The following is a 24,942-nucleotide window of genomic DNA, read 5'->3' on the forward strand; positions in this document are numbered from 1 at the left end:
GACCATCTGGTGATGTCCATGTGTAGACTCTTCTCTTGTGTTGTTGCAAAAGGACATTTGCTATCCCTGGGATTCTCCAGGCAAGAGGACTGGAGTGGGTTGCCATTGCGTCTCCAATGCATGAAAGTGAAAAATGAAAGTGAAGTCGCTCAGTCGTGTCCGACTCTGTGCACCCCCATGGACTGCAGCCCACCAGGCTCCTCCATCCATGGGACTTTCCGGGCAAGAGTACTGGAGTGGGGTGGAGGGCACTAGAGCACAGTAATTTATAACTTAAATACTGCGCTCTGCATCAAGCTTTTCCCTCGGCATAGTTTTGTTCTCTCAGGGTCAGAATTTTGAAAAGTTAGCTTTGTCTAATTGTACATGGCAGGGAGAATCCCCAAACTGGGAGGAAGTTCCCTTACTTTCAGGGTAAAAGGGCTCCACGTGCACTCCGGGAGACTCACCACAGGTGCTGGCAGGGGTGTCTCCACTTGCCTACACCCTCTTTCTGATCCTCCAGTAGTCAGCGGTTTCCACGCTCCCCTAACGCCGCCCCCCCCGCCCCCCGCCCCCCCACAAGGAAGTTTGTTGGGCTGGGCTGGACAGGAGAAGAGAGGGTATCCTCAAGGCAGAAGAGGCCTCAGCAGCTGCTCGGTCAGTATGTCCCCTGTTCTCCACTGCAGGCTTGCAGTTGAGCGGCCAAGAAGGCAGGTCAGCTGTGATGGGGCACGGCCTTATGGCAAGGAGTCGGCAGCAATCTGGACCGGGAGAAATGTTCCCACTCTCTCTCCCGGAGCGTCCCATCAAGCCGAGGAGGCCTACGTGGAAGCCTTCCGGCGAGCAGCTGGCGGAGGAGCAGCCAAATTGTGTGGCGAGTATCTTGGCGCCCTGTCCAGGAATGCCAAATAAAACTACCGAGAGAGCCTGAGGGAAACAGAAAAGAGTGACTGTAGGGACTTCTCTGGCAGTACAGTGGTTGCTCCCAGTGTAAGCTAGGCCGCGGGTTCTATCGCTACTCGAGGCACTGAGTTCCCACATGACCCGCAGAAGAACCAGGGTAGCCAAAAAGAAAAAGAAAAGAGACCATGGAAAGAAAGCTCCCTGGGCTTCAAGACGAATTAAAATCTAGAAAGTAAAAAGAGAACTTCAACATAGCCGACTCATCTGTGCATGTGTACACAATAAGTAACAGTAAGATGATGAGTGGTGGGTGGGTACGTAGCTATGTGTTCGGGAAAAAAAATTTAAGAAGAAAAAGAAATGCCGGAAAGAGAAACCTGGTTGGAACGGTTTGCGTCTTTCTCGGTCTGGGCGTTTCCGGGAGCTTTGGGCCACGCGCTTGTCTCGGTTCCACCGCGAGACGGCGCACACGGGGAGTAGGAGGAAGGCGCGTGTGTGGGCGGGGCATGCAGATTGTTGTCTGTATGCCGGCGGGGGGGGGGGTGCCGTGGGGGAAGAGAAAGCCTAAGGGCGCCCAACAAATGAACGATGGACGTCTTAGAAGTTGTGGCACTAGGACACCGTGCAGTCTAGGGGAGAGGGCGGGCCTTCGTTTGCGGCTGACCTTGCTCACCGTGAGCTAAATGGAGGTGAGGCGAGGACGGTAGCGGCCAAGCCCGGAGCAACGGCATCGCTTCTCGGCCTTTTGGCTAAGATCAAGTGTAGTATCTGTTCTTATCAGTTTAATATCTGATACGTCCTCTATCCGAGGACAATATATTAAATGGATTTTTGGAGCAGGGAGTTGGAATAGGAGCTTGCTCCGTCCACTCCACGCATCGACCTGGTATTGCAGTACTTCCAGGAACGGTGCACCCCCCCTCGGGGGAAATCATTTGTGTAACAAATAATAGACTTCCTGAAAAGCATAGACTCTAGTGAGTCTTAGCAGGCTGGTCCGGTGCATGTGTGCAGTGTTTTTAAACACGGAGTATCAGAAGCTTTATGCTCTTCCGGCCTTTCATAGCTTTAGCCGATGGACAGCCGGAGGCGGCAGGTCTTCGCTCTTCCTTTAAAGTTCTGGGTTTCTTTTAACGTCTCACCGGCTGGTCCCAGTTGAGTCTTTCTGGAAGCAGCGTTTTTGCGAGGTTCGAGCAAGTGCCGGGGGAATGGGCCTTGATGCTTAAGACTTGCTGGCCGACTGCGCTGCGGGTGCTGCGTAGCACAGCAGCCAAGGGGGCTCTCATTCACAGCTTCCACGGCTCGTGGAGTCTTGGTCACGTTGAGAGGAAGGCAGGATGGCCGCCACCGCCCAGGAGACAGCGCCGGACACAAAAGCCGAAGCCCAGGGAGCGAGGTCGGTCTGGTCCTTAGACCTGAGCCACGTCGGCCAGCTCTAGTTGAACCAGTACAGCGTCGAGAAGGGCACATCCCGAAGGGGCACGGGGAAACCCCGCCCCGCCCAGCCCGAGCAAGCACCAGCCGCCCGGAGCCACGCAGCCGCTTGGATGTACGTGCTCAGCTCCCAGCGCGAGGGGTGCCGAGCCTTCGGCATTGTCCGTGCCAGCTCCAGGGGGATTGATGGCAGTCACGGTGCCCAGGCAGGCCCGCGGACCAGCCACCATGGGTGCGGGGAGGAAGAGGTCAGGGCTCCACCACACAGGAAGGCCTTCAGTTGGGCGTAGGCGGTGACGTAGGTGGCAATGGCCGACAGTCATCAACGAAGATGGCTGGGAGGCCACGCCGCAGGGTCCCGGTGCCCTCGTGCCGCACAATCCATCTTCGGTGACAGTGGAGCGAGTGGGGGCCCGGAACGCAGGTGGCACAAGAGGGCACCATTTGCGCACAGAGGGGCTCTGGGGTTTCCCTGGTGCCTCGGCGGTGAAGAGTCCACCTGCAGTGCAGGAGTCGCGGGCTCAATGCCTGGGTCGGGACGATAGATCCATCCCCGGGAGGAGAGCATGGCAGTATTCTTTTGCCTGGAGCATCCCATGGACCGAGGAGCCTGGCGGGCTACGGTCGCAAAGAGTCGGACACGGACTCAAGCGCCTTCGCCCGCCCGCAGAGGGGCTCCAGGGCCCCACTACTGTCCAGGAGGCACTTACTTCCCCTGTGGATGGGCGAGAGGAGGGCACTTCGGCGTCGGAGATGCTTCGGAGTCTGGAGGGGGAGGCATCAACTCACTGCGCACCAAGGGGCGCTGAGACCGCAAGCGTAGTACCTTCACCACGGGAGCGGGGGGGGGAGGGGGGGTTGTCATGAAGAGGAAGGTGACCACAGCCCCGGCTCCGCATGTCACCATTTGTTGGAGGGGACCGATGCCCGCAGGTTGCCTGGCCGGCCATCTAGTATAGCTCCGGTTCTGGATCTAGGCCGGCGCTGGCGCGGCTACCGGGGAGGGAGGGCTCACTAGGCACCAGGCAGGACCGACTCTAGCTTGTATTTTTGAGATCGGTTTTGACGGTACAGGTGGAGAGGAACTTAAGAGCCAGCGGGTCGGCTTCTTGCGTTTCTCCTGCCTTGGGATCAGCCCAACCAACCGCCCCCCAACCCCCTCTTCTCTTTGACAGAATATACCTTTAGTTCTGCACGCACATACAAGTCCTTTCCCCCTCCTTTCTGGGAGAAATACATTTTCAGGGCGTGGACTGTGAAACGGCATACATTGCAAAGACAGAAACAAAGAAGTTTGCAAATTCTTTGTATTTTCAGCTGTCGAGATAGTAGTATTTTTGAGCGTTGAGGTTACTTCCAGCGGAGAAACCAGAGCTATTAAGCAGCCAGAATGCTGCAGTGATTGAATCCATGACCCTTTCTCCTTTAGCACGTTCTCTGTTCTCCTCTTCCGGAAGTTGCAGACGTCTGCTCAGTTTGATTATCTGCAACTGTCATGTCACCTGAAGTTCCTTCCACGTTGTATCTCTATTTGAAATGTCATGCATGGAGTCAGTTCCGACCGGCTGTTTCATTTCGGTGACCAGCGAGCGCGCTCTTTTCAGCCTGTCAGCTGCACAGATTTCCTCATTTTGAGGGGTTTGGAGTCTTTCTAAATCCAGAAAATCTAGCGAAAGCACACGAGGTGGTATTTTTAGTGCCAGAGGTTTTGAAGGGAGTTGACTGTATACGGTCAAGATCGGTTGGCCTTGAACATGGAATGTCTTCATTATTTCCTGCTACAACAGTTCTCTCAGGCACACTAGCATTTAAACCTCCTCCTTGGACTCCTTGTTCCAGGTCAGCATTTGGTGGTGCTCCCTTTCACTTTTCCCAGGCCCCTCATTCACTGATTCCCTTTCTGATTCGTGTATTCCTTTCCCTCTTGAGGAAGTGGATTAGCTTCCGCCACCTCTGGGAGAAGGAAACGCTCTCTCCCTCACTAAATGTATACCAACCGTTACTGCTTGCTTTCGGGCATTACCTGAAAATCCTTTGAGTTGCTTCAGTATGCACGCGCTGCACTTGGAGCCACTTTCGTGCCCCCGAGCCCCGCTGGAGGGTCACCCGCTAAGGGCCTCAGCTGAACCTTTTGTTCCCTCCTCCTCCTGCAAACGTTTCGACGGAGGGTCACTAAACCGCGGGCCCCTTCAACAGCACATGGCAGTAAGAACAAGTGACTGACCACTTTTGTTCAGAAAGCTCCTGCGGCCACACGGCGGGGGTCTTACTACACAGTCTCGGGACAAAAATGGAAAACCCATACCTGTATACACAGAAAGCAGACTCCTTACGGGACGGGACCCCCTCCGTCCGGTAGAAAATCTTTGCCGCGAACGCTCTAACGGCGCCTTGGTTTCCCTGGATGCCTCCCAGTGAGAACACCACGAGATTGAAAGGACTCAACAGCCGAAAGAAAGTCATTCAAAAACAAGGACCAGAAGACTAGGAAACCCAAAAAAAGGCGCGCAACAACCCAAGACCTTCTCGACTCGATGCTCTCTTCCGGGCCTCCTAACTCTCAAGGCAGGCGAGGTCTGTTTTTAGTGGTACAGTGGTTATTTCCCCCGAGGGGGGGTGCACCGTTCCTGGAAGTACTGCAATACCAGGTCGATGCGTGGAGTGGACGGAGCAAGCTCCTATTCCAACTCCCTGCTCCAAAAATCCATTTAATATATTGTCCTCGGATAGAGGACGTATCAGATATTAAACTGATAAGAACAGATACTACACTTGATCTTAGCCAAAAGGCCGAGAAGCGATACCCTCTGCCTCAGCCTGGCCGCAGCCGCCCTCGCTCCATCCCCATTCAACCCACGGTGAGCGCCCTGAACCTCACTCCTTATCTGATTCCTTTTGCGTCGTCGACAGTGCTGTCATCGGACTCCTGTGCAGACCTTTTTGTCCTCTACCTTTGAAAGGACAAGCGCTATGTCCTTAACTGTTCCGTCATTCCCGCGCCGAACGGCCATTTCTAATCTGCATGCTCCGCCTTCTGCCGCCCGAGGGGGCGCGGCTACCGCGGGCGGACTCCACCCTCCGGACCGCCTCCTCGCGCCCGGAGCCCACACCAGACCCGGAGCCCGCCTCGCCTCCCGACCCAGGGGCGGCCGCCGGAGACGGCGAGGGAAGCGCTGACGCGGAAGCAGCTCTCACGGGTCGAGCCCCAGCAATCAGGAACTCGCTTTTGTCGTTCCTTCTCCGGCTCGCGCTGCACTCGCACCCATTGCCTCCTTCACGCTGAGCTAGTGCCCGACACCCGTCACGGTTATCGCGGCTCTAACGGCCAGCACCACACGCCCTCGCCCTTCCTTGCTCCGGGCCGCTCTGCTCGCGTCCGTGTTCTCCCGCCCGTCTTCTGCCCCACAGTTCGGGTCCCCTGGGGCGGGGGGTGGGGGTGGGGTGGGGGTGGGGGGATTCGTCCTGAGAAGGGATGTCCTGGCGGACAGTCGTTGGAATGCAACACTGCCCGTCGCGATCACTTGGCAGCTCCGTTTCTCACTGCGTGATGCGCTCCCGCGGACTTTGCTCCAATCGGGGTGCAAAGCCTTCGGACTGAAGGGTCTGCGAGGCGCGCCCGGCCCCGGGGCACAGCGCTCTGCGGAGGCCGCTCGGGTGCCCCTCGTGCCCTCACGGCGGTGCGGGGCCGCGGCGGTCCCGGCCACCCTCGCCGCAACGGAGCCTTGAAGCTCGGGAGATCAGGGACGGTGACTGGAAGAGCAGGGCAGCCGTTCTCCGGCAGCGCCTCGTCCCCCAGCCTCGCCAACCAACCCGCGTGGCCTCAGACTTGGGAAGGCTTTTTCGGTGGAGGGTGGGGAAAGCCCGAGGGGTGGTTCTCTTAGGTGAAAACGGTACCTCAGCCTAGCTCGGATATGCGGTTTTCTCTCGTGGGTAAATAAAGTTGAGCGTCCCCTCCTGTTTCAGAGAAGAATCTACACTTCCTCTCTGCGAGCTATTAATAACCTCCCTGTCGGCGGTCTTCGACCCTCTTCCCTATTCCTGCTGGCTTTTCGGTTGGGCTTTGCTTAAGGTGATGATGATTGCATTGTTTAAAGGTTCCGTTTTTATATCGTCATAGTTATCAGTTTTAAAAAGATATCTTTCCCATTTTGAGTCGAAAGGACTTATGAAATAATTTCCTAAATCTTCCTCTAGGTCTCCTCCTTCTTCTCCTCGCTCAACGTCTGCATCGTCGAGCCGGGCGGTACTTTCCCGGGGTTGGGTGGCGGTGTTGAGTCGCACCGGACTCTTGGCGGCCCCATGGACTGTAGGCCCGTCAAGCTCCTCTGTCCATGGAATTTTCCAGGCAGGAATCCTGGAGCGGGTTGCCATTTCCTGTTCCTCCTCCAGGGCATCTTCCCCACGCACGAGCACGAACGGAACCCGCGCCTCTTGGCAGGCGGATTCTTGACCCCTGTGCCCCACCTTCCTCTGGAGCACAGTGTGAATGAGCGAATTTTTCCTTCGTACCACCTGTTTGAGACGCCACCTGTAAGCCTCAACGGCATCCCATGTGCATTTTGGAGTCATAGGCCTGGACGTGCCTTTATACTGGAGCAGAACTCACAGACCTAACCACCTCTGATACTCCGAGGCCACGGGTTGACCTGTCCCGTCCATGCAGACGGTGGGGGGAACACCCCATCAGACGGAGCCCGCCACGGAGAGGTGACCCTTAGGCATCCCTTACAGGAAGGACCCTTCTCCGGAGAACGGATGCCGGTTCCGGAAGGGACGGGCACTGTGGAGTCGACCGACCCTCTGCCCGACCAGGAGGCCGAGTGAGAAGGGTTTGCCTGAGAGGACACAGCTGTGAGTGTCGGAGCTGGGGTCCGGGCTGCCCGCCTTCACCACCGGTTCTGACAAACGGTCATTAACCAGCCGAGGCTCGACCCACCAGGGCCTGTGCTGGGCCCCGGGGCCAGACTACCGCTCCTGTTCCCGGGCCCCGGACGGGTCCCGCCCAGGAGCCGAACGGCCAGGACCCCGGGTGTGATGAGGAGGGGACCCTGTGTGTGCTCAGTCGCCCAGTCCCCTCCGACGCCTTGCGACCCCCATGGACGGTAGCCTGCCAGCCTCCTCTGTCCATGGAATCTTCCAGGCGAGTAACTGCAGCGCGTCGCCATTTCCTACTCCAGGGGATCTTCCCGACCCAGGGATCGAACCCGCGTCTCCTGCGTCTCCCTCACAGGCAGGCGGATTCTTTGCCGCTGCGCCACCTGGGAAGCTCTGGAGGGACCTGCGGAGAGGTGGACCACTGGGTGCGGCTCCCACCTCGGGTGACCTCCTCAGGGCTCCAGGCCTCTGCCGTGTGGCTCGGGGCCCCTACCCGGACACACCCAATAAGGGAGAAGGTGAGAAGGACAGACAGGAAGCCAGCCGAGTCAGGAAGGCCTACCAGACCCGGGAGACGGCCTACAGGACACGTTGGAGCTTCACTGGGGGCGCTGGCGGTGTGCGGGCCGTCATGGTGACAGGAGGGGGGGAACCGGGAGGCAAGGGCGTGGGCGAGAACGCAGAGGTGCGGAGCAAGGGGGCGCGCTGGGGGGAGGAAGGCCGTGGCCTGCACCCCGCTGACCCGCGCGCGGGGAGGGTGTGATCTGGGCCTCGCAGCTGCTCCGGGGGACGCTTGCTTCTGGTGGGCTCTTTCTTACAGTCATCATCCCCCAACCCCACGCCTCTCCCTTCACGGACTCCTTCCGTATCCCAGACTGGGCCGGCTGGGTTCAGCTTCTCTGGGGGGAACCAGCGCGGCCCTGCTGCTCCCCACCTTTACCCGGGCCGGAGCCCTCCTCGCGCAGATCAGGGCGCTTACTCTGACCCCTCTGTACGGTGCCCGTCAAGGCGGCTCTCCACCCGAGTTTCACGGAGGAGAAAGCAGCTGGCGGCGTGTGAGGGAGAGTCTCACTCTGCCTTGAGGTTACGGCCGAGCGCTGCTAATAAGCCTCGCCCTTCCCTCGTCCCCTCTCACCCTGGACCCCGGCAAGCTGATGAGAAAAGCCTCACGCCGGCCGCCCCTCTGCTCAGCACTGTCCACTGGGGTGGAAAATAAAAAAAAAAAAAAATCCACAACCTAAAAGTTGAGACTTGCGTTTTATGCAGCGGGAATATTCAGGACTGCGAGCCCCGGAGTCAGCGTCTGAAGCGACCCCGAGAGAACCGCCGGGAGGAGGCGGGCGGCGCGGGGAGGAGCCAGGGGACGCCCACGTTTTGCCCCAAAGGGCAGGAGGTCTGAACGTCAAAAGGGGTTTCCTATTCCGTAAATGTGGAGAAGGAAATGACAACTCACTCCAGTGTTCTTGCCTGGAGAATCCCGAGGACGGGGGAGCCCGGTGGGCTTCCGTCTGTGGGGTCACACAGAGTCGGACACGACTGAAGTGACTTAGCAGCAGCAGCAGCATTCCGTAAAGGAAAGGAAACCAGGCATCACAAGGGAAGGAACGTAGCGCTTTTCTATACGTGGCGAGATGCTCGAGTCTGGGCTCAGGGAAATCATTCCCTTGATACGCAGCTCAGCTCTCTGGGGCCGCCATCCTGTGCTGTTCACATCCTGGGCTTCCTCGAGGCTCCCCTGGAGGGAGTGGCTGCAGTGGGATGGCCGCTAGGCGGCAGGTGTTCTTTCAGTCCCGAGTGCCCGCAGGGCTCAGCGGCTCGCCTTCCCGTGATGGCCGCAATTGCTGGTGACTGTGACGTCCTTGTTTACTGACGTGGAGGGAAATGTTCCCGTCCTCGCCACCATCAGAACACCGACCTGGCCTCCTTTCCTGGCCCTTAGTCTACCGCGGAGAGCCACCCCGCTCTCCCTGGGAAGCCTCATCATGTGACTTGTCGATCTTTTCGGACCCCCTAGGTGCCTGTGTGTTCTGTCGTGGTGGTGGTGGTGGTGGTGGTGGGCGGGGGGAATCTGGCGGGGGTCCTCGGTCTCCGCACGCAGGACACATTTGGGGCAGGGGGATGGGGAGATGCCACCCGGAATCTATGGGGCTTGCGCTCAGCATTTTCCAGGACGGGGCCACGCGCCTCCCCTCCAGACGGGGTGGACTCTGTCCGTGACACAACCCTCCAGTTCGGTGTTTCCTCACCCGGCCACTGTCCACCGAGGGCCCGTGGCGGGTTATACCCACAACCGGTCCGGCGCCGTCCTACGCCGATTCGACCTGCAAATGCGGGAGTGTGTCGAACCCTTTCCCTGTCACGGAAAAGTCAGTGTGTCAGAACACATGGGCGTCGGAGCAGTGCTTCCGGATGCACGCCCGGCAGCGGAAAGGAAGCCCTCTACCTCTGACCGGGACTCGAACCCGGCCAGACCCAGGCTGGGACTCCAATCCCCGTGGATGGGCCTCCGACGGAGGCAAAACCCACGATACCTGGTTTCAAGAGCTGATGAAGCTCAGGTTCTCTGTGTCCTATCGCAGAAAGAATTTGAAGAAGGAATTCATAGGGCCTGGACTCCATCTTAGGCCTGGTCATGCTGATCATGCTCAGCCACCTCTCCGATGGACTCTGAACTCTGTGTTTCGTGCCTAGGAAAACGACGACAGGAGGATAAGACCCCCCTCCAGACAGGGGAACCTTGATGATCGTATCTCGGTTACTCATCGCCTAAGAGAAAACGTACATTAATCACCCCTTCCTCCAGACAGGCCGTAAGTTTTTCTGTCTCTATCGGAGTGTAACCTCCGGCTTATTGACTGTTGGCTAACTGTTTGACTGTCTGAGCACATGAGCACATAGCACGTGAATGATGGGGTTCCTGAGGTTGTCTTTTCCTTGGTTTATGTAAGTCTCAAGGAAGTTGGAGTGGTGGGTGCAGACACGTACACTTGGGGGAGAGAAGATTTTCACAAATGTTGGTCGGGGTCCTTGGCTAAGAGGAGACTCTGCCTTGGGCCCGCCGGTGTAAGAAACTGCACCTCACTATCTGCATTGTCCTTCTGAGTGAGTTTGTTTCCCGGAACGCGTGGCTCCCACAAATTCAGCGAGAGACAAAGTGATAGGTAAGAAGTGGATTGATTCAGAGAGAAACACACTCCACAGGCAGCGTGTGGGCCATCACAGAGGGCGAGTCGAGTCGTGGCCTGGTGAGCTTTCATGGGCCGGGTAATTTCCTAGGCTAATGAGTTGATCCGCTGATAGGCTAGTCAACCCCGAATATTCATCGGAAGGGCTGATGCTGAAGCTGAAGCTCCAATGCTGTGGCCACCCGAGGCGAAGAGCTGACCCACTGGAAAAGCCCCTCAGGCTGGGAAAGATTGACGGCAGAAGGAGAAGGGGACCACAGAGGATGAGATGGTCGGGTGGCGTCACCGACTCAAAGGACATGCGCTTGAGCCGGCTCTGGAAGGCGGTGAAGGACAGGGAAGCCTGGCGAGCTGCAGTCCATGGGGTCCCAAAGAGTCGGGCACGACCCAGCGACTGGGCACCGACAGGGAGTGGGAGGATCATGCCAACTATTTGGGGGAAGGGGTGGGGGTTTCCAGGAATCGGACCACTGCCCACTTGTGGGTCTTTCGACAGTGCCTTGGAACTGTCACGGCGCCTCTGGGTACGTCCTTTAGCTTGCTGATTGAGAATCCAGGTCCGCTTGAAGTTGACTCCTCTGCCAGCTTAGACCCCCACGGACTGTAGCCCGCCAGGCTCCTCTGTCCATGGGGCTCTCGAGGCAAGAATACTGGAGCGGGCAGCCCATTCCCTTCTCCAGGGGATCAGCCCGACCCAGGGATCGAACCCGGTCTCCCGCATTGCAGGCAGATTCTTTTTACCATCTGAGCCACCGGGGAAGCCCATCTTAGACCCACGTGATTCTAGTGAATGTCTGTCGTGTCCTCGGGGGGCTATGCCATTCTTTCAAAAGTTGTGCCCTGCCCGCCTCCCTTCCGTTTCGGAAACACCTGGGGAGCTTGGAAGTACAGCGAGCCTCCGGTCCAATTGATCTCGGGAGACCGAGGCCTGCCGTGGCTTGGAGCGGCTCTTGGGTTCCCAGCCAGAGGTTGGGGCTGGGTCGCGGCGGTGAAAGCACCGGGCCCTAGCCACTAGACCCGTGGCCATTGACGAGGACCCTGGCCCTTCGGCTCTGCAGAAAGGAATTCCCGGGGAGACGGAAAGTAGTGAAACAAGTGGGGCGTTTATTAAGAGGCAAAGGGTACGCTATGTGTGGATAGGCACACGGGCAGACGCAGGGGGAGAGTCCCTGAGTCGAGCCCTTGTAGTGGCTTGAATTACTTTTTTAGCTTAGTTTTTAAATCTTTCGGCCACTAGGTGTGTGGGAGCCATAGCTCCCCCACCAGGGATCAAACCTTCACCCTCTGCGTTGGAAGGCAAAGTCTTAACCTCTGGACCACCAGGGAAGTCCCTTGAATCGCTTTTACGAGGCATTTCTCTAGGTTCCCTTCGGCCAATCATTTGGGTCTGCCTGGTTCACGGGCCAGATTTGGTATCTCCCAGGGTCCTTCCATAGGTGTGCATGCAATCTTAGCCAAACTGCATTCTACCCAAGAGGCCTGTGCGTAGTCTAGTGTTAGTGAGCATCACTCCCCTTTGGCCTCCGAGGAGCCTTTCTGTGCCTGTGTGGTCAGGGAGGACTCCTGACTGCCAGAAAGGGAAACGTGTCGTCTGGGCGGGGCCCAGCCCGCTCGCCCCCATTGCCCTGCCCTGCTCCTCTTGGAGCTTTTGGTCAACAGAGAATGCATCTCCAGCTGCTTTACCCTGGGGTAAAGCCTGCCTCGCCATGGCTGTACGGTGGTGCCTGGTGCTCGGGACCCAAGTACGATTTCAGCGAGGGCCCTGGACACCACCCCACCACCACCCCACACCCCCGCCCACCGTAGGTCTAGAAGGGAAAATTTTCCTTCCCTGTGAGGAAAGACCCTTGCAGGGAGGACGACACTGGCCTGTAATTTGTTTGGTCGGGCCCAGCCAGTCTTAGGTCTACCCGAAGGAACTGCTATAGCCACGTGTTCCGGGAAACAAACTCACTCAGAAGGACAATGCAGATAGTGGAGTGCAGTTTCTTACACCGGCGGGCCCAAGGCAGAGTCTCCTCTTAGCCAAGGACCCCCACCACTTTTTGTGAAAACTTTATATACCCTAAGTGTACGTGCTCAAACCCACCTCCCCAAATTCCTTGAAGCTAGTCTGGACAAGGTAAAAGAGAGATACGATCAAAGTTAACCCATGACTCATGGGTCACAAGACTAGACAAACAGTGGATATTTATCAATAGGCCTGTGGTCATATCCCGACAAACATAATGGAATTTACCACTCTGTTCTGTTCCAGAGATAATTAGCATATTCTTTTAGGTGACGGAGAGTCCGAGTACAAGCCCTGAGGCTCTTTTACCCGGGGGGTCTGGTTTCCCATTGGTATGCCACTTCTATGGACGCCGGGCACAAAGTTCAGAGTCCATTGGGAGGGTGACCGTGCGTGTAGCCTAATGCTCACAGCCTGGCCTAAGATGGAGTCCATGAAGTTTCCTCCTTCAGAACCTGAGTTCAATCGCCTGCGTCGGAGCGGCTGTCCAAGCCATTCTCTTGCCCGGCCACGTCGGGTGGTATTCCTATCGGAGAATGGTCACCGTGCAACTAACCGTCGGTTGGGGTCAGTGTGAGGGGCGGAGGGCGCGTGAGTGAACCAGGCATATCTAGGAAACGGTCCAGGGTGGAACCAATTCTGCCTCTGGGTTGGATCTGTTTCTCGGACTTTAACCTTGGGTTTTTGTTGCTTTTGGTATCATCATCATACACAACGGCCTGCCCCCAGAGAACTGTGCCCCTCTGCCCGACTGTTAAAAGTGTCTTTGGTCGGCTCATAGGAGGGCCGATCTGACCCTACCCAGCCGCCATCCTCCCCTCCTCTCCATTCAGCTCACCATGAGCAACCTACCCGTCAGTCCTCAGTCAACATGCCTGGCTCTCTAGCCCGTGTCCACTCCAGACCAGTGAAACAACTTGTTCTCCACGTTCTGGTCAGTTCTCACATCTCTTCTGGCTCCCTGGCCCCATCCTTCCTGGGGCAACGACTCTCTGTGTGCATGACCCGCCATCCTCCACCCTGAGGGCGCCACCAGCACCCTCAGGCTCTGCCCCTGCATCAGAGGTGCCAGCTCCGGTCCGAAGGCACTACTACGTTTACAAAAGTAGTAAATGATCTGGACACCTCCTTATTACAGTGGCTTGAAAGTTAAAGGAAAATTTACATATTGGTCCTTGGATGTGACCCTCACAAGAAACAGGACTCCTAAGTAAACCGCCCCCACGGGGCAACAGAAAATCACACGCTGGTGAAACAAAACAGACACCTTCACGTGAGACAGGACCCAGCGCAGAACGAGGAAGACACTGGCAAAGAGGCAGCGAGCCTGTGCTTCATACTTTCTCTTTTCCCTGAGAGGCGAGCACCGTTCCTGAAGGCGCCACAGTACCAGGTTAATGCGTGGAGCGGACGGAGCAAGGTTCTAGTCCGACTCCCTGCTCCAAACATCCATTTACTAAAATGTCCTGGCATAGAGGACACTGTTTGGTGTTGTTTGGTGCTCAGTTGTTAAGTCCTGTCTGACTCTTAGCAACCCTGTGGATTGCATCATGCCCAGACTTCCCTGACCTTCCGTATCTCCTGGAGTTGCTCAAACTCATGTCCATGGATGTGGTGATGCCATCCAACCATCTGTCCTCTGTCTTGCTTCGCCTGCCTTCCATCTTTCCCAGCATCACAGTCTTTTCCAGGGAGTGGGTTCTTCCCATCAGGTGGCCAAAGTATTGGAGTTTCAGGTTCAGCATCAGTGCTTCCAAGGAGAATTCAGAGTTGATTTCCTTTAAGATGGACAGGTTTGATCTTGCTTTCCAAGGGATTCTCGGGCGTCTTCTCCAGCACCACAGTTCCAAAGCATCAGTTCATTGGCCTCTGACATCTGTATAGTCCAGCTCTCACATCCCTACACGACTGCTGGATAGACCATAGCCTTGGCTACAGGGACCATTGTCGATAAAGTGATGTCTTTGCTTTTTAACACGCTGTCCGGGTTGTCATAACTTTCCTGCCAAGAAGCAATCATCTTCTGATTTCCTGGCTGCAGTCACCATCCTCGGTGATTTTAGAGCCCAAGAAGAGGAAATCTGTCACTGCTTCCACATTTCCCGCGTTCAGTTAGCAATGCAGTGATGTCATGACCTTCGTGTTTCTAATATTGAATTTTTAAAATTAATTATGTATTTTTATGGCACTGGGTCTTTGTTGATGCATGAGGCTTCTCTAGTTGCTAGCGGGGGCTACTCTCTAATTGTGGTTTATGAGCTCTAGAGTACTGGCTCAGTCGATGTATCAAAGGGGTTTAGTTGCCCCAGGGCATGTGGAATCTTCCTGGACCAGGAATTGAACCAGTCTCCTACACTGGCAAGGGGATTGATTCTTAATCACTGGGCTAGGAAGGAAGTCCAGCATTGAGTTTTTAGCCAGCTTTTTCACTCTCGTCCTCCACTCTCAGCAAGAGTCATCGTTTGTTCTGCCTTATTCATGACTTGAACTTTGTGCTAACCTCAAACGCCTGCGTTGTGTATCCAAAAGACATGGTGGTCTTATTTTAGGCCCTCTTCTCTTGGGAACTCTTAAGGAATAATACAACTCTGTCAGTGGCACTGATCTCTCCTTGTCAGTCAGTCACCTGGATAAAGAAATCCCAGTACAACCGACCAACTGAGTAAAAACCCATCATTTTAACCTAAACTCCAGGTGGAATTTGCTGTTTTTGAGCAAGAACTGAGCACTTTTCCAAGCAAAAAGGAAAGATTTTCAGAAACACAGAGGCTTAAGCAGGTGCCTCAAACTACACCCGCTAGTCTGAAGGAAAACAGTTCAGTTCAGTCGCTCAGTTGTGTCCGACTCTCCGCGACCCCATGAATCACAGCACGCCAGGCCTCCCTGTCCATCACCAACTCCCGGAGTTCACTCAAACTCATGTCCACAGAGTCGGCGATGCCATCCAGCCATCTCATTCTCGGTCGTCCCCGCCGCCTCCCGCCCCCAACCTTTCCCAGCATCAGAGTCTTTTCCAGTGAGTCAACGAGTCGCATGAGGTGGCCAAAGTACTGCAGTTTCAGCTTTAGCATCAGTCCTTCCAATGAACACCCAGGATCGATCTCCCTTAGAATGGATTGGTTGGATCTCCTTGCGGTACAAGGGACTCTCAAGAGTGTTCTCCAGCATCACAGTTCAAAAGCATCAATTCTTCGGCGATCAGCTTTCTTCACAGTCCAACTCTCACATCCATACATGACCACGGGAGAAACCATAGCCTTGCCTAGACGGACCTTTGTTGGCAAAGTAATGTCTCTGCTTTTTAATATATTATCAAGGTTGGTCTTAACTTTCCTTCCAAGGAGTAAGCGTCTTTTAATTTCATGGCTGCAATCAGCATCGGCAGTGACTTTGGAGCCCCCAAAAATAAAGTCTGACACTGTTTCCACTGTTTCCCCATCTATTTCCCATGAAGTGATGGGACCAGATGCCATGATCTTTGTTTTCTGAATGTTGAGCTTCAAGCCAACCTTTTCACTCTCCTCTTTCACTTTCATCAAGAGGCTTTTGAGTTCCTCTTCACTTTCTGCCATAAGGGTAGTGTCATCTGCATATCTGAGGTTATTGATATTTCTCCCAGCAATCTTGATTCCAACTTGTGCTTCTTCCAGCCCAGCGTTCCTCATGATGTACTCTGCATATAAGTTAAATAAGCAAGGTGACAATATACAGCCTTGACGCACTCCTTTTCCTATTTGGAACCAGCCGGTTGTTCCATGTACAGTTCTGACTGTTGCTTCCTGACCTGCATACAGGTTTCTCAAGAGGCAGGTCAGGTGGTCTGGTATTCCCATCTCTTTCAGAATTTTCCACAGTTTATCGTGATCCACACAGTCAAAGGCTTTGGTATAGTCAATGAAGCAGAAATAGATGTTTTTCTGGAACTCTCTTGCTTTCTCCATGATCCAGCGGATGTTGGCCATTTGATCTCTGGTGCCTCTGCGTTTTCTAAAACCTACTTGAACATCTGGGAGTTCACGCCTCACATAAGGCTGAAGCCTGGCTTGGAAAATTTTGAGCATGACTTTACTAGTGTGTGAGATGAGTGCAGTTGTGCGGTAGTTTGAGCAATCTTTGGCATTGCCTTCAACAGACCAAGTTCCAGAACTAGCTGGCTCCAGAGAAAACCCAGTTTCTGACTTTGGGTACTTCTGTAAGTTCCCCCAAGGGGGTGCACCGTTCCTGGAAGTACTGCAATACCAGGTCGATGCGTGGAGTGGACGGAGCAAGCTCCTATTCCAACTCCCTGCTCCAAAAATCCATTTAATATATTGTCCTCGGATAGAGGACGTATCAGATATTAAACTGATAAGAACAGATACTACACTTGATCTTAGCCAAAAGGCCGAGAAGCGATGCTGGGCCACCGCCCGTCGCTGTCACCGTCCTGCTGGCCTGCATGTTGCACTCAGTGTGACCGGGTCCCCGCTCCCTCCAGGGCTCCCTTCCTTTATCTCCTTAACCGTGCGATGGCGGCACTACACCCGACTCTCGAGCAGAGGTTGTGTTCTCCACATTGGAAAAGAGAAATCCCGCATCTGCCCTGGTTTTGCTGTTCTCCGGGGGAAGCGCCGGCTGGAATCTGCATGCCCCGCCCTCTGTCGCCAAGAAGGCGTGGCTCCGGCGGGACCGCAGCGCCCCGGGGATGGCCTCGGGGCTGCGGCAGGGGAGCCCTCCTCGGGGCTAGTGGAGAGGAGAGACCCGGCGGAGGGGCTGCGGGGTGGGCGGCGAGCGGGACCCTTCCGCGAGCTGTTGGCCGAGAGGTTTCCTGAAGACAAGGTCGCAAGACTGACTCGCCGGAAAGGCCCGGCCTGCAGTGTGGTCCACAGGCCTCCGCCTGCGGAGAGAGGGGCTCCGTAGGGTCGGGCGTCTGGAGGGGGCTTCCCTGCCCGGCGGAAGGCGGATGGCCCACGGTGGGGAAGGGAGGGGGCGTGTGGATGCGGAGGGCGGGGCCGGGCCGCGGGAGGGGTTCACTCCAACCCCAGCGTCCTGTCCTTCTGTGCTTCTACGAACCAAACCGATCCCGGGCTGCCTACCGAAAGCTCCCTCCACCTAGACCCTCCTTTCCCTGCCCCTCCTCCTCAGCTGTGGGCCTCGCTAGTGGCTCAGATTGTCAAGAATCCGCCTGCAAGACAGGAATCACGGGTTCGATTTCTGGCTCGGAAGATCCTCTAGAGGAGGATATTGCAACCCACTCCGGTATTTTTGCCTAGGAAATCCAGTGGACGGACAGAGGATCCTGGCAGGTCACAGGGTCCCAAAGAATCAGACACTACTTACAGACCGAAACCAAGAAGAAACATTCTGTTGATCTGAGCTGTCACAGCCACTAGACACATGCAGCCAGGAAACGCTGGGCCGGTGATTCCTCCGAATTCAGAGGTACCACTGAATCCAGAGGTACCAAGAATTTAAGGTTTCCACTTTCAAGTGGAAAACACACATGGGATTTCAAAGACTCAGTATTAAAAACTGTAACATATCTCTGTAATGTTGATATTAAATACGTATTGAAATACTTTCGATATCTGGCTGGGGGTGGAGGGGGAAGCGTGTGCCCCAGGGTTTGCAAGAACCCTGAGGAGGATTGGATGGAAACTTCCCTTTCATTGAAAGCATGGAGCTCTAACCACTGACCACCAGAGAATGTCTGAGCTATCTTGAGTTAAAGAGCATATTAACCTTAGTTTCACTCACTTCTCTTTATTTTTTATATGCCTAAGGATGTTTGTATTTACCTGAAGGAGGGAATTCCCTAGTGGTTCAGTGGTTAGGCCTCAGCGCTTTCAGTGCAGGAGTCGTTTCCATCCTAGGTTGGAGAACTGGGATCCCAAAAGCCGCACAGCATGGGCAAATTAAAAAAAAAAAAAACACAGTTAGGTTATGTGTGTGCCTCACATATTTTTTGAAAGCCCAGTTACAGATGGAAGTGCTGAGAGGCTACACATCTTACATAATGTGAAAAGACGTAGGGATTTGCGTTCAGGCATCTTGCTAACCACTGGGGCATCAGGTTTTTTAAACCGGGGATTATGATATTTTAATTGGGGATGGTAAGAATGCCTCTCTGATGAGGGTACTTGTCAAGCTACACGAGGAAATGCAGCACATCGGAACGTCCTAATGAGTATTTCCTGGGGAAAGTCACTTCTTGCCTGTAAAATAGAAATGATTCCATTTGAAGTCTTGCAAACTATCTGCACCTCCTCACCCTGAGCCTCCTGTTTCACACCCCGCTCTCCCTGGTCTTGGACTTCTGTTGGCTGCCAAGTGGCTTTGACACCATGATGCTCACATGGCATAGATGCACATGTGGATATGACACAGACGCAGAGAATGCAGGTATATTCACAAATACACAGCCGTCAGTGCTGGACTCTCACCCTGATGGGAAACCTTCTGTTCGCTGGTCTGTTCTCAGCACCTAGTGCTCTGAATGTCCTTGGGTTTTGATGAATATGTGTTGAGTGACTGGGTGAGGGTCCAAGGAGACAATGTATACTGTGCTTAGGCTGGGTCTGACAAAGTCTGCAAATTTCTGAATCAGACATTTTGAAAGGAGTCCCAGCTCTCTGTTTATCAAGTCCTCCAGATGATTCTGACAAATTCCCAGATTTGAGCATGCACCCGTTTGTGTGGGCCCAACAGCATGGGTGACTTGACAGACATCTATGGAATCAAGAAGCTGAATCAGGGACTTTGCGGTGGTCCAGTGGTTAAGCATCCACCTCCCAGTGCAAGGGACACAGTTTGATTCCTGGTCCAGAACTAAGATTCCCCCATGCATGGAGGCAAGTAAGTCTGAGTGGTCTGGAGCCCACATGTCACAACTAAAACCCGAAAGAGCCAGGAAGTAAATACATTTTTAAAAAGCTGAAACAAACATGTCAAGTCTCTGGGGATTGGCCCCTGTTGTGTACGTGAGCCCGGGGTCCTGACTGTGCATCTGGGGGAGCCGCGTGAGCCCCAGGCTGCCAGACACCGGACTCCTTCCCACGGTCCCGGCCCGGCTCCTTAACTGAGACCCTGGGACGGTAGCTCAGCTGGTAAAGAATCTGCCTCCAATTCAGGCCACCCCAATTCGATTCCTGGGTCGGGAAGATTCCCCAGGAGAAGGGATAGGCTACCCACTCCTGTACTGTTGGGCTTCCCTGGTGGCGAAATCTGCCTGCAGGGGATCTGTGGGAGACCTGGAGTCCATCCCTGGGTAGGGAAGATCGCCTGCAGAAGAGAACGGCTGCCCATTCCAGTATTCTTCCCTGGAGAATTCCACGGACAGAGGAGCCTGGCAGACTACAGTCCGTGGGGTCACAAAGAGTCAGACATGACTGAGCGACTTTCACATCACCAGGCGGGCACTCTTGTCTTTTCTCTGTTCTCCACAAAGCCCCTAGAGAGCTGCAGGTTCTGTGAGACTAGCACCGTCGGTCCTCCCCCTAACCGACTCTCTAGTTCTGTCAAACCTGAGGGGCAAGACCCCTACTCCCACCGCTACCCAACACCCCACTGCCCCGGGGACTGCCCCGCAGGACAGCCACCTGGCAGTCACTGCCCTGCATTCTTTGCTATGATCACACCCACTTGGATACTGGACACCCTAGAGAGGACTGACGCTGTTATTAGCCTCGTTCCACTGTTGTGATCAAGGAGACCAGAGAGGCTAAGAAACTTGGCCTGGGTCACACAGCTAGCAGGCAGCTGACCTGCGGGGTTGACCACGGTGTCCCAAGACCTCGCCCGGTTCTGGAGCACAGGCCCCGCTCACTGACGGTGCCTCCGAGGGGGAAGCCACCAGAAGAGGAAGACGACTTTGGAGGGGTGCAGTGTTGCTGGCGACACCCGCGCCGGTTTGCTGGCGCCAGGCCCACCGGCACCAGGGTTTCTATAAGGGTGGGTGGCACCTGGGGTCACGGCCTCACCTGACTGTGCCTTGGCTCCTGGCTCCGTGACTCCCTGACACCCTGGGTTTTCCCTCTCTTCTGTGGGAGGAAACGGTTGGTGGGAGGCGGTGATCTGTTTCACACCTTCTCAGGGAACCCTAATAGCCTGCCGGCCAGATTAGCTCTGAAGCCCCCTCTGGACATGCCTGGCAGGAGGCAGCCCTCAACTCCCAAACACTAGGGAGAAACAGTGACTTTGCCAGACACTCCTCTGAGCCGTCATGTCCTGGTGGGAATCTCGGTTCTAAAAAACCTATCGTGGGCCCGTTTCAGCCATCCCAATCCCTTCTGCCACCGGAGGCGCCCCTCTGTGCCCCAAGATGGTTTTGAGTTTGTGAGTATCTAGCATGAGACAGACATGTCATATACAGATACACACACACACACACGTATATATAAATATGGACGTGCTTTTTTAACTCTACTTACCCACAACCCCACTCGCTCCAGGCCTTATCCCTCTCCGCGCCCCCAACCCTTGCCTCACATCCCGCTCCGCCCAAACTGTTCCCGTTGTTCGGTGCCCAGCCGCGTGCAACTCTTCCTTGACCCCATGGACTGCAGCAACCTGGGTTCTCTGTCCCTCACCATCTCCCAGAGATTTTCCAAGGTCACCTCCAGTGAATCGGTGATGTCACCCAACCCTCTCAGCCTCTGCCACCCTCTACTCCTGCCTTCGATCTCTCCCAGCATCAGGATCTTTTCCAAGGGGTCAGCTCTTCGCATCAGGGAGCCATAGTATCGGAGCTTCAGCTTCAGCACCAGTCCTTCCGAGGGGAATTCGGGGTTGACTTCCTTTAAGATGGACTGGTTTGATCTCCTTGCGGTCCAAGGGACTCTCAGGAGTCTTTTCCTGCACCGCAGTTCCAAAGCATCAGTTCTTCAGCCTCTGCCTTCGTTATGGTCCAGCTCTCACAACCGTACGTGACTACCGGATAGACCATAGCCTTGACTATACAGACTTCTGTTGACAAAGCGATGTCTTTGCTTTTTAACACACTGTCTAGGTTTGTCATAGCTTTCCTGCCAAGAAGCAATCGTCTTCTGATTTCCACATTTTCCCTTTCTATTTGCCAGGAAGTGATGGGACCAGATGTCACGATCTTAGTGTTGTTTTCTTTCTTTTTCTTATTAATATTGAGGTGTTTTCCTTCAAAATCACTTATGGTTTCATTTTTGGCTGTACCGGGTCCTTGTTGACACATGTAGGCTCTCTCTAGTTGCGAGCGCGGGCTACTCTCTACCTGTGATTTACAGGCTCTAGAGTGTGGGCTCAGTAGTTGTGTCACAGGGGTTTAGTTGCCCCATGGCCTGTGGCATCTTCCTGGACCAGGGATTGAACAAATGTCCCCTGCATCGGCAAGCAGATTCTTAACCACGGGGCCACCAGGGAAGTCCAATATTGAATTTTAAGCCGGCTCTTTCCTCTCCTCCTTCACCCTCAGCAAGGGGCTCTTTAGTTTCTTGTCCCTTTCTGCCATTAGACTGGTATCATCTGCAGATCTGAGGTTGCTGATATTTCTCCCGGCGATCTTGGTCCCAGCTTGTAACTCATCCAGCCCGGCAGTTCACATGATGTGCCCTGCGTAAAAGTTAAATACACAGGGTGACAAGAAACAGCCTGGTCATACTCCTTTCTCAATTTTGAACCAGTTAGTTGTTCCATGGAAGCTTCTAACTGTTGCTTCTTGACCCGCATACAGGTTTCTCAGGAGACAGGTAAGGTGGTCTGGTATTCCCATCGTTTGGAGAGTTTTTCCACAGTTTGTTATGATGCACACAGTCAAAGGCTTTAGCCGACTCCATGAAACAGGGAGAGGTTTTTCTGGATTTCCCTTGCTTTCTCTAGGATCCAGCGAATGTTGGCGATTTGATCTCTGGTTCCTCTGCATTTTCTAAACTCAGCTTAAACACCTGGAAGTTCACGGTTCACGGACTCCTGAAGCCTACCTTGGAGGATTTTGAGCATAACCTCACTAGCACGAGAGATGAGTGCAGTTGTCTCGTGGCACCTGGGCAGATTCCCACAGCAGCTGCTTTTTCCACCACGCTGTCCGGTGCACTTAGACCAGCACCCAGCACCTAGATCTTGGTCAAAAGTCAGAGTCAACGGGAAAGGATGAAAGAAGATAATATGGGGAACTCGTTCTGGTTTATACATGATTTGAACTTTGTGCTGACCTGAGCAGCCTTCCTTGTGTATCCAAAAGACATAGTGGCTCTTACTTTAGGTCCTCTTCTCGTCTAAGTAATAATAACTCCAAGTAATGATACAACTTCTTCAGTGGCACTGACCTCTGTCAGTCAGTCACATGTATAAATGAAACCCCAATACCACCAACACACAGACTGAGCTATTAAAGCCCATCATTTTAACCTAGACTCCAAGTGGATCTCAGTGGTTTTCAGCCAGAACTGCCTTAAATCAGAACACACGAATACAGGAATCGCGTTAGAACTATCAAGAGAAGGCAGGGCGGGGGGTGGGGTGGGGGGGCAGGGGGGCGCGTGACAGAAGATCTCATTCCTGAGTGAGAAAGCAGGGTAATCAGGAGATTATGAAATAGAGACCTCCTTAAAGAACTGGATACATGTTTGCAAAGATGGGCTCGATAAAGGACAGAAATGGTATGGACCTAACAGAAGCAGAAGATATTAAAAAGAGGTGGCAGGAATACACAGAAGAACTGTACAAAAAAGATCTTCACGACCAAGATAGTCACGATAACGTGATCACTGACCTAGAGCCAGACATCTTGGAATGTGAAGTCAAGTGGGCCTTAGAAAGCATCACTACGAACAAAGCTAGTGGAGGTGATGGAATTCCAGTTGAGCTATTTCAAGTCTTGAAAGATGATGCTGTGAAAGTGCTGCACTCAATATGCCAGCAGATTTGGAAAACTCAGCAGTGGCCACAGGACTGGAAGAGGTCAGTCTTCATTCCAATCCCAAAGAAAGGCAATGCCAAAGAATGCTCAAACTACCGCACAATTGCACTCATCTCACACGCTAGTAAAGTCATGCTCAAAATTCTCCAAGCCAGGCTTCAGCAGTATATAAACCGTGAACTCCCAGATGTTCAAGCAGGTTTTAGAAAAGGCAGAGGCACCAGAGATCAAATTGCCAACATCCGCTGGATCATGGAGAAAGCAAGAGAATTTCAGAAAAACATCTATTTCTGCTTTATTGACTATGCCAAAGCCTTTGACTGTGTCGATCACAATAAACTGTGGAACATTCTGAAAGAGATGGGAATTCCAGACCACCTGACCTGCCTCTTGAGAAACCTGTATGCAGGTCAGGAAGCAACTGTTAGAACTGGACATGGAACAACAGACTGGTTCCAAATAGGAAAAGGTGTACGTCAAGGTTGTATATTGTCACCTTGCTTATTTAACTTATATGCAGAGTACATCATGAGGAACGCTGGGCTGGAAGAAGCACAAGCTGGAATCAAGATTGCTGGGAGAAATATCAATAACCTCAGATATGCAGATGACACTACCCTTATGGCAGAAAGTGAAGAGGAACTCAAAAGCCTCTTGATGAAAGTGAAAGAGGAGAGTGAAAAGGTTGGCTTGAAGCTCAACATTCAGAAAACAAAGATCATGGCATCTGGTCCCGTCACTTCATGGGAAATAGATGGAAAAACAGTGGAAACAGTGTCAGACTTTGTTTTTTTGGGCTCCAAAATCACTGCAGATGCTGATTGCAGCCATGAAATTAAAAGACGCTTGCTCCTTGGAAGGAAAGTTATGAGCAACCTTGATAGTATATTAAAAAGCAGAGACATTACTTTGCCAACCAAGGTCCGTCTAGTCAAGGCAATGGTTTTTCCCGTGGTCATGTATGGATGTGAGAGTTGGACTGTGAAGAAGGCTGATCGCCGAAGAATCGATGCTTTTGAACTGTGGTGTTGGAGAAGACTGTTGAGAGTCCCTTATACTGCAAGGAGATCCAACCAGTCCATTCTAGAGGAGATCAATCCTGGATGTTCATTGGAGGGACTGATGCTAAAGCTGAAACTGCAATACTTTGGCCACCTCATGCGACGAGTTGACTCACTGGAAAAGACTCTGATGCTGGGAAAGGTTGGGGGCGGGAGGAGAAGGGGACGACGGAGAATGAGATGGCTGGATGGCATCACCGACTCGATGGACATGAGTTTGAGTGAACTCCGGGAGTTGGTGATGGACAGGGAGGCCTGGCGTGCTGTGATTCATGGGGTCGCGGAGAGTCGGACACGACTGAGCGACTGAACTGAACTGAACTGAACATGTTTGCAAAGCTTGTAGACAAACTTGAAAAACTCCCTGAATTAACCCAATCCTTGACAGAAAAAAAGCTTGTTTCTGTTCTTGGTACTTCCATAAGTGTCCCCGAGGGGGTGCACCGCTCCTGGAGGTACTGCAATACCAGGTCGATGCGTGGAGTGGACGGAGCAAGCTCCTATTCCAACTCCCTGCTCCAAAAATCCATTTAATATATTGTCCTCGGATAGAGAACGTATCAGATATTAAACTGATAAGAAGAGATACTACACTTGATCTTAGCCAAAAGGCCGAGAAGCGAT

The 24,942-nt window shown here is 53.8% G+C and overlaps 4 non-coding genes and 2 pseudogenes across 4 annotated transcripts; 1 reads left to right on the plus strand and 5 right to left on the minus strand.

The window, feature by feature from the left end:
• The first annotated feature begins 1,614 nt into the window (after positions 1-1,614).
• On the plus strand, positions 1,615-1,805 carry LOC148774751 (U2 spliceosomal RNA). The gene has a single exon (XR_016035604.1). It is a non-coding gene; the product is annotated as a U2 spliceosomal RNA (small nuclear RNA).
• A 148-nt stretch (positions 1,806-1,953) lies between these two features.
• Positions 1,954-2,763, minus strand: LOC129538493 (mitochondrial glutathione transporter SLC25A39-like; annotated as a pseudogene).
• A 723-nt stretch (positions 2,764-3,486) lies between these two features.
• Positions 3,487-5,330, minus strand: LOC129538499 (mitochondrial fission factor pseudogene; annotated as a pseudogene).
• Positions 4,931-5,121, minus strand: LOC129544875 (U2 spliceosomal RNA). Its single transcript, XR_008683616.2, has one exon. It is a non-coding gene; the product is annotated as a U2 spliceosomal RNA (small nuclear RNA).
• Positions 5,331-16,595: 11,265 nt separating the features above from the next.
• On the minus strand, positions 16,596-16,786 carry LOC129544873 (U2 spliceosomal RNA). Its single transcript, XR_008683614.2, has one exon. It is a non-coding gene; the product is annotated as a U2 spliceosomal RNA (small nuclear RNA).
• A 7,965-nt stretch (positions 16,787-24,751) lies between these two features.
• LOC129544867 (U2 spliceosomal RNA) lies at positions 24,752-24,942 on the minus strand. Its single transcript, XR_008683608.2, has one exon. It is a non-coding gene; the product is annotated as a U2 spliceosomal RNA (small nuclear RNA).

Source organism: Moschus berezovskii, chromosome 20, assembly GCF_049115385.1.
Source record: "Moschus berezovskii isolate FMDL1 chromosome 20, NW_MosBer_1.0, whole genome shotgun sequence".
Lineage (NCBI taxonomy): Eukaryota > Metazoa > Chordata > Mammalia > Artiodactyla > Moschidae > Moschus > Moschus berezovskii.